Source organism: Salmo trutta, chromosome 15 (genome assembly GCF_901001165.1).
Source record: "Salmo trutta chromosome 15, fSalTru1.1, whole genome shotgun sequence".
Classification (NCBI taxonomy): domain Eukaryota; kingdom Metazoa; phylum Chordata; class Actinopteri; order Salmoniformes; family Salmonidae; genus Salmo; species Salmo trutta.
Genome location: NC_042971.1, coordinates 8,245,335 through 8,256,170, shown reverse-complemented (window position 1 = coordinate 8,256,170; position 10,836 = coordinate 8,245,335). Strand labels below are relative to the sequence as shown.

At 39.6% G+C, this 10,836-nt stretch overlaps 1 long non-coding RNA gene across 1 annotated transcript; it reads left to right on the top strand.

Annotated features, from left to right (window-relative positions):
* The first annotated feature begins 2,819 nt into the window (after positions 1-2,819).
* LOC115148420 (uncharacterized) lies at positions 2,820-3,078 on the top strand. Its single transcript, XR_003866666.1, has 2 exons — positions 2,820-2,902; positions 3,003-3,078. It is a non-coding gene; the product is annotated as an uncharacterized LOC115148420 (long non-coding RNA).
* The last annotated feature ends 7,758 nt before the right edge of the window (positions 3,079-10,836 follow it).

Sequence of the window (10,836 nt, the reverse complement as noted above, 5' to 3'; positions counted from 1 at the left end):
CGAAGTCTTGAATCGTGCGTCGTTTTATATATCAACTCATACACCTTGTACCATGGAATCGGTACAACAAAAATCTCTTCCCAACTATTTTACAATATGTATGGCACAGCTGTCAACATCCTGGTCCTCAAATGAAACTGGTATACTTTCCTATTTATGCCATTTTTATTCCTCCGCCAGTTTTGATCCTTTAAATTGGTCAGACAGACCAGTTCCCTACATCCTCCCGCTGCCACCTGCCTCCTCCATTTTTGGGGTAATGCTGTAATCAATTGGTTGTAATCTTGGATTGAACAGACCTTCCCAAACAATTCTGATAACTCTATGAAGGACATAACTCTACCATTCCAATTTACAATATAATTTAAAAACAGAATACCCTTTTCAAACATCTTTCCCATAAATACAGGTATTTTATCAACCAGCACATTTGAGTTCAGCCATAATATTTGTTTTATCTTTTCAGGGGGGATGAAATTGAAATTGTAGCCAGCTCTGTAATGCTTGATTGAAAATGAGATACTTTGAAAAAAGTATAATTCTCAATTAATTGAAAATGAGACATGGCAATCTGCACAAAGGCAAAAAGGCCATTTTTAAACAATGGATGAGCTTTTCTTAGTAATCTACTGGAGAACCATTTAGGGTTCAAGTAAAACTGTTGAATAAGTTAAGCTTTTAGAGAGAGGGTTTAGTGCTTTTATATTTAATAATCTCAACCCACCCAAATCATATTCATTATATAGATAGTCACGCTTTATTTTGTCTGGTTTAGCATCCCAGATAAAGAAAATGTTTTTTTGCTCATTGGATTTGAAAAACAAATCATCAGGAGTAGCAGGGGCATAAACTGAGATAAGACTAAGGAGTTAATCAGGGCATTTTTCCATAAATAGACTAGTATTTACCTCTCCATGGTTGCAGGATCTAATCTATTTATTGTTTCTGGTCATGTGACATAAACCTTGTTTATAGTGTTCTTTGCATGTTTGTTACAGATGATGTCTACTCTCTGCAGAATCACATGCTCTGTTGATGTAAAAAATAATAATTGTACCTTTATTTAACAAGGCAAGTCAGTTAAGAACAAATTCTTATTTACAATGACGGCCTAGGAACAGTGGGTTAACTGCCTTGTTCAGGGGCATAAACAACAGATTTTTACCTTGTCTGCTTGGGGATTCAATCTAGCAACCTTTCGGTTACTGGCCCAACACTCTAACCACTAGGCTACCTGCCTCCCCTCCACTCTAACCACTAGGCTACTTGCCACCCCTCCACTCTAACCACTAGGCTACCTGCCTCCCCTCCACTCTAACCACTAGGCTACCTGCCGGCCCTCCACTCTAACCACTAGGCTACCTGCCACCCCTCCACTCTAACCACTAGGCTACCTGCCACCCCTCCACTCTAACCACTAGGCTACCTGCCACCATGCCCCCATCTGTGTTGGACATTGTGTTCTTCATAGAGGCTACAGTTTTTATATGATTTTATTTAATAACATGACTTTTGGTCTCTTGGTTTCTCAGTGAACTGGCAAAGCAGCTTGTCACTGGGACATGGACTGAAACAACTGACCTGAACTTTATTAAACTTTATTAGCATTGAGTGGTTTTTGCATTCAATGTTATTATTTGATTTCAAATATTTTGTTGCATATTTTGTAACTGTAACTGTTAACTCTTGAAACAGGGACTTCCTGGAACCATAAAGCAGTGATTGTGGTGTCTTTATGCTCATGGTCAGATTTCACTGTTCTAGTATCATCATTTTTTACTAACATACATTTATAATGAGTAATTAACATTATGTTTTACTAACATACATTTATAATGAGTTATTAACATTATGTTTTACTAACCTACATTTATAATGAGTAATTAACATTATGTTTTACTAACCTACATTTATAATGAGTAATTAACATTGTGTTTTACTAACCTACATTTATAATGAGTAATTAACATTATGTTTATTCATTATTGTCACGACTTCCGCCGAAGTCTGTCCCTCTCCTTGTTCGGGCGGTGTTCGGCGGTCGACGTCACCGACCTTCTAGCCATCACTGATCCACTTTTCATTTTCCATTGGTTTTGTCTTGTCTTCCATCACACCTGGTTCCAATCCCATCAATTACATGTTGTGTATTTAACCCTCTGTTTCCCCTCATGTCCTTGTCGGTGATTGTTTGTTGTATGTAATGGTGCATTTATGCTCTGGTGTGCGACGGGTTTTGTACCCACTTCCTTTATTTTGTATATGTTGGTTTTCGGAATTTGCGAGCACTTATTAAACAATTCCGTTTATATCAAGTTCGTTCTCCTGCGCCTGACTTCCCTGCCGCCAACACGCACCCTTTACAATATGTTTCACTAACATACATTTATAATGAGTAATTAACATTGTGTTTTATTCATTATGTGTTTTCTTTCCAGTACACATGATATTTTGCCACAGACACTCCATTTGATTACTTGATCGTAAGTGGTATTATGTCAAATACAGAAAAGGTATTAATTTAGTATTTACAGATGCTCAAAATGAGCAATTGGAAATACATTGTGACTGTTCTCGTCCTTCAGCCTGATATACCTGGTCTGAGGAGATGGTGGTGTGTGGTCCTTCAGCCTGGTCTGAGGAGATGGTGGTGTCTGGTCCTTCAGCCTGGTCTGAGGAGATGGTGGTGTGTGGTCCTTCAGCCTGGTCTGAGGAGATGGTGGTGTCTGGTCCTTCAGCCTGGTCTGAGGAGATGGTGGTGTCTGGTCCTTCAGCCTGGTCTGAGGAGATGGTGGTGTCTGGTCCATCAGCCTGGTCTGAGGAGATGGTGGTGTCTGGTCCTTCAGCCTGGTCTGAGGAGATGGTGGTGTCTGGTCCTTCTGGGGAACCTGGAGCTGGACAGGTACAATCTGTTATTTGAATAAAAGTCAATGTCTTTGGAAGATTATCCCAAGTGATATTTAATTTTGAAGTGTTGGTACTTTTTTCCTGAAAATATCCAGGCATGGCAGAAGGCTTGTCCACTGGATAGACTAAGGCAAGGCTTTGTTAAGGGGGATCTCCAGCATAGATTACGAATTTAACGGAAAAGGAGACATGAGGAAGTCACCCAAGTAAGTGTCATGTCATGAAGTTGGTCATTTCTGATAACGAAACCATTTGGAAAATATGACATTATGTCCTGTTCCCAAATGTACTAGTTAAAGGTTTTAGACTACAGTATGTTATAACTATAACTAAAATGGTGGCATGATTTTTACAAACAGCATCAAATATACACTACATGACCAAATGTATGTGGACACCTGCTCACCGACCATCTCATTCCAAAATCAAGGGCATTAATATGGAGTTGGTCCCCCCTTTGCTACTATAACAGCTGCCACTCTTCTGGGAAGACTTTCCACTAGATGTTGGAACATTGCTGCTATAACAGCCTCCACTCTTCTGGGAAGGCTTTCCACTAGATGTTGGAACATTGCTGCAGGGGGACTTGCTTCCATTCAGCCACAAGAGCATTAGTGAGTCCGGGCACTGATGTTGGGTGATTAGGCCTGGCTCACAGTTGACATTCCAATTCATCCCAAAGGTGTTCAACGGGGTTGAGGTCAGGGCTCTGTGAAGGACAGTCAATTACTTCCACACCAATCTCGACAAACAATTTCTGTATGGACCTCGCTTTGTGCACAGGGACATTGTCAATCAGAAATAGGAATGGGCTTTCCCCAAAATGTTGCCACAGTTGCCAGCACAGAATAATCTAGAATGTAATTGTATGTTGTAGCGTTACGATTTCCCTTCACTGGAACTAAGTGGACTAGCCCGAACCATGGAAAAACAGCCCCAGACCATTATTCCTCCTCCACCAAACTTTACAGTTGGCAGTATACGTTGGGGCAGGTAATGTTCTCCTGGCATCCACCAATCCCAGACGTGACAGTCGGACTGCCAGATGGTGAAGCGTGATTCATTACTCCAGAAAATGCGCTTCAGCACTTGGCTGCCCCGTTCTGTGAGCTTGTGTGGCCTACCACTTCACGCTTGAGCCGTTGTTTCTCCAAGATGTTTCCACTTCACAATAACTGCATTTACAGTTGAAAAAAAAAATATATATATATATACACACACACACTAGATATACAAAAGTATGTAGAACTGCGCATGTGCAGGCCGTCAAACCAAAGACACTCCTTCGATATAAAGTCGTTTTTGACTAAAATAATAACGTGTCAGTTTGTCTCTTTCACGAAGTTCAAATACTTAAGACATTGGCTGGAATCTGGGTTTTGCCTTTAGATTTAGAGAAAATGTACAACTAAGGAGGAATTTTTCACTTCTGACTTCTCAAACCCCAAATCACAGCATCGGTCTACTTCCTACAGTCTGCTTCCCCAGCGGTCCCAGTAGACTCGGGATGTTGGTCTCTGGGTTTAGGAATTCTGTTATGTCATTTCCTCATGAAGTTGAAAGGAAGTTTGTGGGCTAATGCACGTACAAAAGGGATGTTGAAACTGTGGCGCACATTTCTCAGCAACATTAGAAGTCGGGTAAAAGTATTGATTTGAAGGAAAGACGAGCAGACTGGTAAGTCTAGAAGCTACTTACACACTATTATAAAGTTAGGTCGTAGTCAGACATTTAATAGCCAAGAGTAGGTTTGATCTATGATCTCTTATCATCATGGGTGTAGTGCTGAGGAGCGCGAGGGAGCACTTTCAATTTGAGAATACAATAAACATTATTCTGATCACTTCTAAATAAATTATATTTAATTACCAGGTAAATGGTAACGTTACTGTTACAAAAAAAAACTGATTTCTAATAAGATATTAGCACGGTTAGCTGAAGCTGAATAGTCAGAACAAATTGGAGGATGGATTTTATGCATCTTCTAAAACAGGGCTCTCCGATCCTGTTCCTGGAGAGATACCATCCTGTAGGTTTTCATTCCTATTCAAAACTAGTCACCTGATTAAAATAATTAGTTGGTTTCTAAGATAAATCAGGTTAGTTACAACTGTGGTTGGAGTGAGACCCTACCGGAGGGTAGCGCTCCAGGAACAGGGTTGGAGTGAGACCCTACTGGAGGGTAGCGCTCCAGGAACAGAACTACCTTAACAGTGACATATTATTATTATTATTATTATTATTATTATTATTATTATTATTGTTGTTGCTGTACTGTCTAGAACTACCTTAACAAACAGTGACTTATTATTATTATTATTATTATTATTATTATTATTATTATTATTATTATTATTATTGCTGTACTGTCTATAACTACCTTAACAAACAGTGACTTATTATTATTATTATTATTATTGTTGTTGTTCTGTCTAGAACTACCTTAACAAACAGTGACTTATTTTTATTATTGACAGTTACCATGGAGATGAAATGTCACAACTACATGTTCATGTGATGCTTTAAATCACCTGACTGTTTCTATATGTCTGTTAGTAAATGTTTCATAAGAGATAAGAGATAATTAATAAATGACAACAATTGACATTAAAGAATGACTGTGTTATCCAACATGTTGGTTGTGGTTCTCTGTTTAGGGGTCAGTGCTCTAAAATGAGTCTCTCTGGGGAACATGACACCAAAGCCAAGAGGTGAGATGACAATTTTTTAAATAATTATTAAGAGTTTATTTCCAAAATGCATCACATTTGTTTTTTCATCAGAAATGGTTGCTTATGGGTACCTTCAATATTACTGTTCTCAGATTTTCAATTAATAGATTTTTGATGGGTATATCTTTTTTCAATTATTATTACTATTATTTCTGCATGTCCTCTTTTTCAAGATGTGGCCGATTTCAACAGAATACTAGATTTTTTATTTTTTTTACGACATCTTGTTTTTAAATGGCTGCTGGAAATTAGATATGCATCAATCTTCATTCAAAGGCATCAAATTGAGTGAATGCTGCGCAGGTTCACTGAGTTGCAAACCAAATGGATTACTGCAACTCGCTGTTGGCGGGGCTCCCTGCCTGTGCCATTAAACCCCTACAACTCATCCAGAACGCCGCAGCCGTCTGGTGTTCAACCTTCCCAAGTTCTCTCACGTCACCCCGCTCCTCCGCTCTCTCTACTGGCTTCCAGTTGAAGCTCGCATCCGCTACAAGACCATGGTGCTTGCCTACGGAGCTGTGAGGGGAACGGCACCTCCGTACCTTCAGGCTCTGATCAGGCCCTACACCCAAACAAGGGCACTGCGTTCATCCACCTCTGGCCTGCTGGCCCCCCTACCTCTGAGGAAGCACAGTTCCCGCTCAGCCCAGGCAAAACTGTTCGCTGCTCTGGCACCCCAATGGTGGAACAAGCTCCCTCACGACGCCAGGACAGCGGAGTCAATCACCACCTTCCGGAGACACCTGAAACCCCACCTCTTTAAGGAATACCTGGGATAGGATAAAGTAATCCTTCTAACCCCCTTAAAAGATTTAGATGCACTATTGTAAAGTGGTTGTTCCACTGGATATCATAAGGTGAATGCACCAATTTGTAAGTCGCTCTGGATAAGAGCGTATGCTAAATGACTTAAATGTAAATGTAAAATGTCTAGCTCATTGATTTGTGGATCTGACACAGTTGCTACTTCAGATTATGAGCCTGGCAGGTGTCGTGAATGAGTTATGTAGTACCCACAGAAGGCCACAGGGAGGAGCAAGAGAGATATAAACCCATACTGTTTTTTGCCTAAAAAACCCTAAACCTAACAATCAATCAAATGTATTTATGAAACCCTTTTTACATCAGCAGATGTCACAAAGTGCTGTACAGAAACTCTAACCCTACGTATAACCTATTTAATCCTGAACCCTAATTCTAGGGTAGGGTAGCCTAGAACAGTTCTAGAAACTATTTTAGTACTAAATAGCATTTTGATTATTTTGTTAACCAAAATCTATCTAATCATTTTGCTTTTATTGTTTTGTTATTTGATTACATTTACTATTTGTAAGGCAGAACACTTGATTAACAAGACACACTAGTTTAATTTTCAAAATGTGTTTTGAACTTGGTGACCTGGTGACCTCTATGTGAAAGTCCAGTAATTGGGATAGATGGGGAAGGTTTGAGACTGATCTAAGGAATTAATGGGAAAAATACACTTTATTTCTCAGCTACCTCACCATGTCTGTATGTGAATGAATAGCTTTTAATTGCTAAATATTTCCAATAGATGGCAGCATAAGACCACGAAGCATCAGTTATAGGCTACAAGCAGCAATATGATTGACATAAAATAGCATACAACCACAGACTATATGTCCCATGATTTTCTGAAATGGTCACTCATTACTTTAGTTAGTTATATATCTGGTATTAGGCCTGTGTTGCTTTTGGGAGAGCAACAAAAATAGTGACTATAGCAGGTATTGAACCCTGGGTAAAATATCACTAGTCAGAACCTGAACCTTAGTATAACATTACATGCATGATAAAAAAATCTTAATATCTGATATTGCGAGTAAACAACCTCGGAATAGAAAAGACAAGAGTGCGTCTTCCAGCCCGCCAATAAATTACATCATGCAACCCTCCCGGTTACTAAATTTACCACAACATGCCCCTTGGCTTTTGAAATAAAAACAGGTAATAATAAACATGAATCATCATTATATTACTAAACAGTAATCTTTTAAATGCTTTTGCAGTCTTCCTCTTGCGTTAGCAGTGTGGAAAGGACAGACAGAAGCCCACACAGGAGTTTTCCTATGAGGGGGAGTGGTGGTGCATCCAGGGAGAAAACTAAACTGATCTTCTGAAATGTCATTGTGGTCTTATGCTGCCATCTATTGGAATTATGTAGCAACTGCATTAGTACTGAATAATGTGTAATTCCTTACTAATGAAGTAATTACTCAGAATTCCAAATATACAATCTTCTAGTTAATTTAATCACTTACAACCATAACCACTTATTCCATAACAAACAATTAAACTGACATAAACCAAAAACACCATACATTTAGTTAATTTAGTTAATTACCAAATTGAGCCGGTCGGTCACATTTGAGAGTGTGTCAGGTTCGTCGTAAGGATGGGATCAAACTGCAGCGGGAATGTGAATCATCTTCTTGAATGTATTAAAGAAATGAACACTGAACAAAAGCACGACGAAAAACAGTCCTGTAAGGTGCTCAGACTATACACGGAAAAACTACCCACAAAACCCATGGAAAAACACCCCCAACTAAATAGGACCTTCAATTAGAGGCAACGAGAAACAGCTGCCTCCAATTGAAGGTCAACCCAATAAACTACACATAGAAATATAAGAACTAGAACAAACATAGAAATATATTAACATAGAACATAACCCCCCCAAAAAACGAAACACACAAAACAAACACACCACTGCCACGTCCTGACCAACTGCAATAACAAAATGACCCCTTTTCTGGTCAGGATGTGACAGAGTGAGGCAGATATATTTTTGTCTCTCTGAAATGAAAGCATCAAGTGATAGATTTTAAACAAATACCTGTTTGTGAGAGCTGTAATGTTTGTCTCTGTTGTGTTGAAGTCCAATCAAGCAGGAGAGACCAGCCTCCCCTGTTCCCAGCTGTGTGTCCATGAAGAGTGACCGGTCTATGGAGCCACCTATGAAGTTTAGAGAGGGAGACTTTTCTACTGAACAAAGGTAAGAAGAACTCATGGGTCATGGTCAGTGAGTTAAACAACACTGTCTCTAGTCATTTCTCCTCTCCCATTTTCCCATTTCTTTTGTTGTTTTCATAATCCATAGGCTAATCCTTTTATCCATTTATATAGTCCTAAAACAATATTAAACAAACACAACGTTCCCTCCACGTGTGTGTGTGTGTGTGTGTGTGTGTGTGTGTGTGTGTGTGTGTGTGTGTGTGTGTGTGTGTGTGTGTGTGTGTGTGTGTGTGTGTGTGTGTGTGTGTGTGTGTGTGTGAACTGTAATCTCATGTTTTGTCCACAGAAACCAACAGGAGAGATCAGAGTCAGAGATTCTCAGTGGTCAGTCTTCCCAGAGTCATCAAACAGACCTGGACTCTATATTCAGTGTATGTGGTCCTGTTATGAACATTTGTTTTTGTTTTCCTCAAGTAAAGTTGATCTGTCAATCATTCATTAATGTGTTGATGAGAAAGCATTTCTTCTCTTGCTTAACTTATTTACATGATCTATTTCAGTTGCTTGAAGAGAAAATAATAACATTTGTGAAGAACGAGCTGAAGATATTCAAGAGGATTCTTAGTCCAGAACTCCCAGAAGGCTTTGAGAGTCAGAAGCAGGATGAGGAAGTGGTGGATGCTGAAGATGAGAAGCAGGAGAGCAGTGCCAGAGAGGGAGCTCTGAAGATCACACTGCACGTCCTGAGGAAAATGAACCAGAAGGAGCTTGCTGACACACTGAAGAACTGTAAGATCTGTCTGCCTCATGTTGAATGCTGTTTTATAACATTTAAAAGCTGTAGCTAAAGTACAGCTAAAATACTGTGTAACTCAATGATATTGTAGCAGCCTTAACACAACACTTAGTGGCCTCATCAAGTAGCAGAAGGGATGTGTTGTGTTGATTAATTTAGAGAGAGAGAGACAACATTAATAATACCATCAATAACACCAATAATATTATAATCAGTCACACCAGTCTGTAATGCATTATGAAAACATTTACACATTTATACATTCAGTTAAGAGAATAAATGATTATAATTTAACATTTTATAACAGTCCTACAATACTGTAGACATTAAAACAGACGTAATATTAATATCCTCTGTGTTATTTCTAGATTCAGATGATCCTGCTGTGATTTGCCAACATGAACTCCAATCTAATCTAAAGAAGAAGTTTCAATGTGTATTTGAGGGGATCGCTAAACAAGGAAACCCAACACTTCTCAATAAGATCTACACAGAGCTCTACATCACAGAGGGTGGAACAGGACAGGTCAATAATGAACATGAGCTGAGACAGATTGAGACAACAACCAGGAATCAAGCAAGACCAGAGACTGCAATCAAATGTAATGACATCTTCAATGGATGAGTGCCGACTGCCCCTAGACTTCCAGAAGAACAAGATCTGTTGTGACGTCACAGAGTCAACCTCAGTGGATGTTCTGCTGACAAATCTCATCAATGGAAATCTGCTTCCCTCTGCTCTCCTCTGGATAACTACACCGACCTGCAGCAGCCAATAAGATCCATTCAGGGTGTGTTGACCAGGTGACAGAAGTACGAGGGTTCAATGACCCACAGAAAGACGAGTACTTCAGGAAGAGATTCGGTGATGAGGACCTGGCCAGCAGAATCATCTCACACATAAAGACATCAAGGAGCCTCCACATCATGTGCCACATTCCAGTCTTCTGTTGGATTTCTGCAATAGTCCTTGAACCCATGCTGAAACATAAGAGAGAAGAGATGCCCAAGACTCTGACTGAGATGTACACACACCTTGTGGTGTTTCATACCAAACAGAAGAATGAAAAGTATCTTGGGAAAGAAGAGACAGGTCCACACTTGAATAATGAGAACATTCTGTCACTGGGAAAACTGGCTTTTCAACAGCTAGAGAAGGGCAATCTGATTTTCTATGAAGAAGACCTGAAAGAGGCTGGCATTGATGTCAGTGAAGCCTCTGTGTACTCAGGATTGTGCACACAGCTCTTTAAAGAGGAATGTGGGCTGTGCCAGGACAAGGTGTACTGCTTCGTGCATCTGAGCATTCAGGAGTTTCTGGCTGCTGTATATGTGTTCCTCTCATTCATCAACAACAATGAGAATGTAATGAACAAACAGCAAACAAAAGACAAGTCTGAAGTTACTTTCTACAAGAGT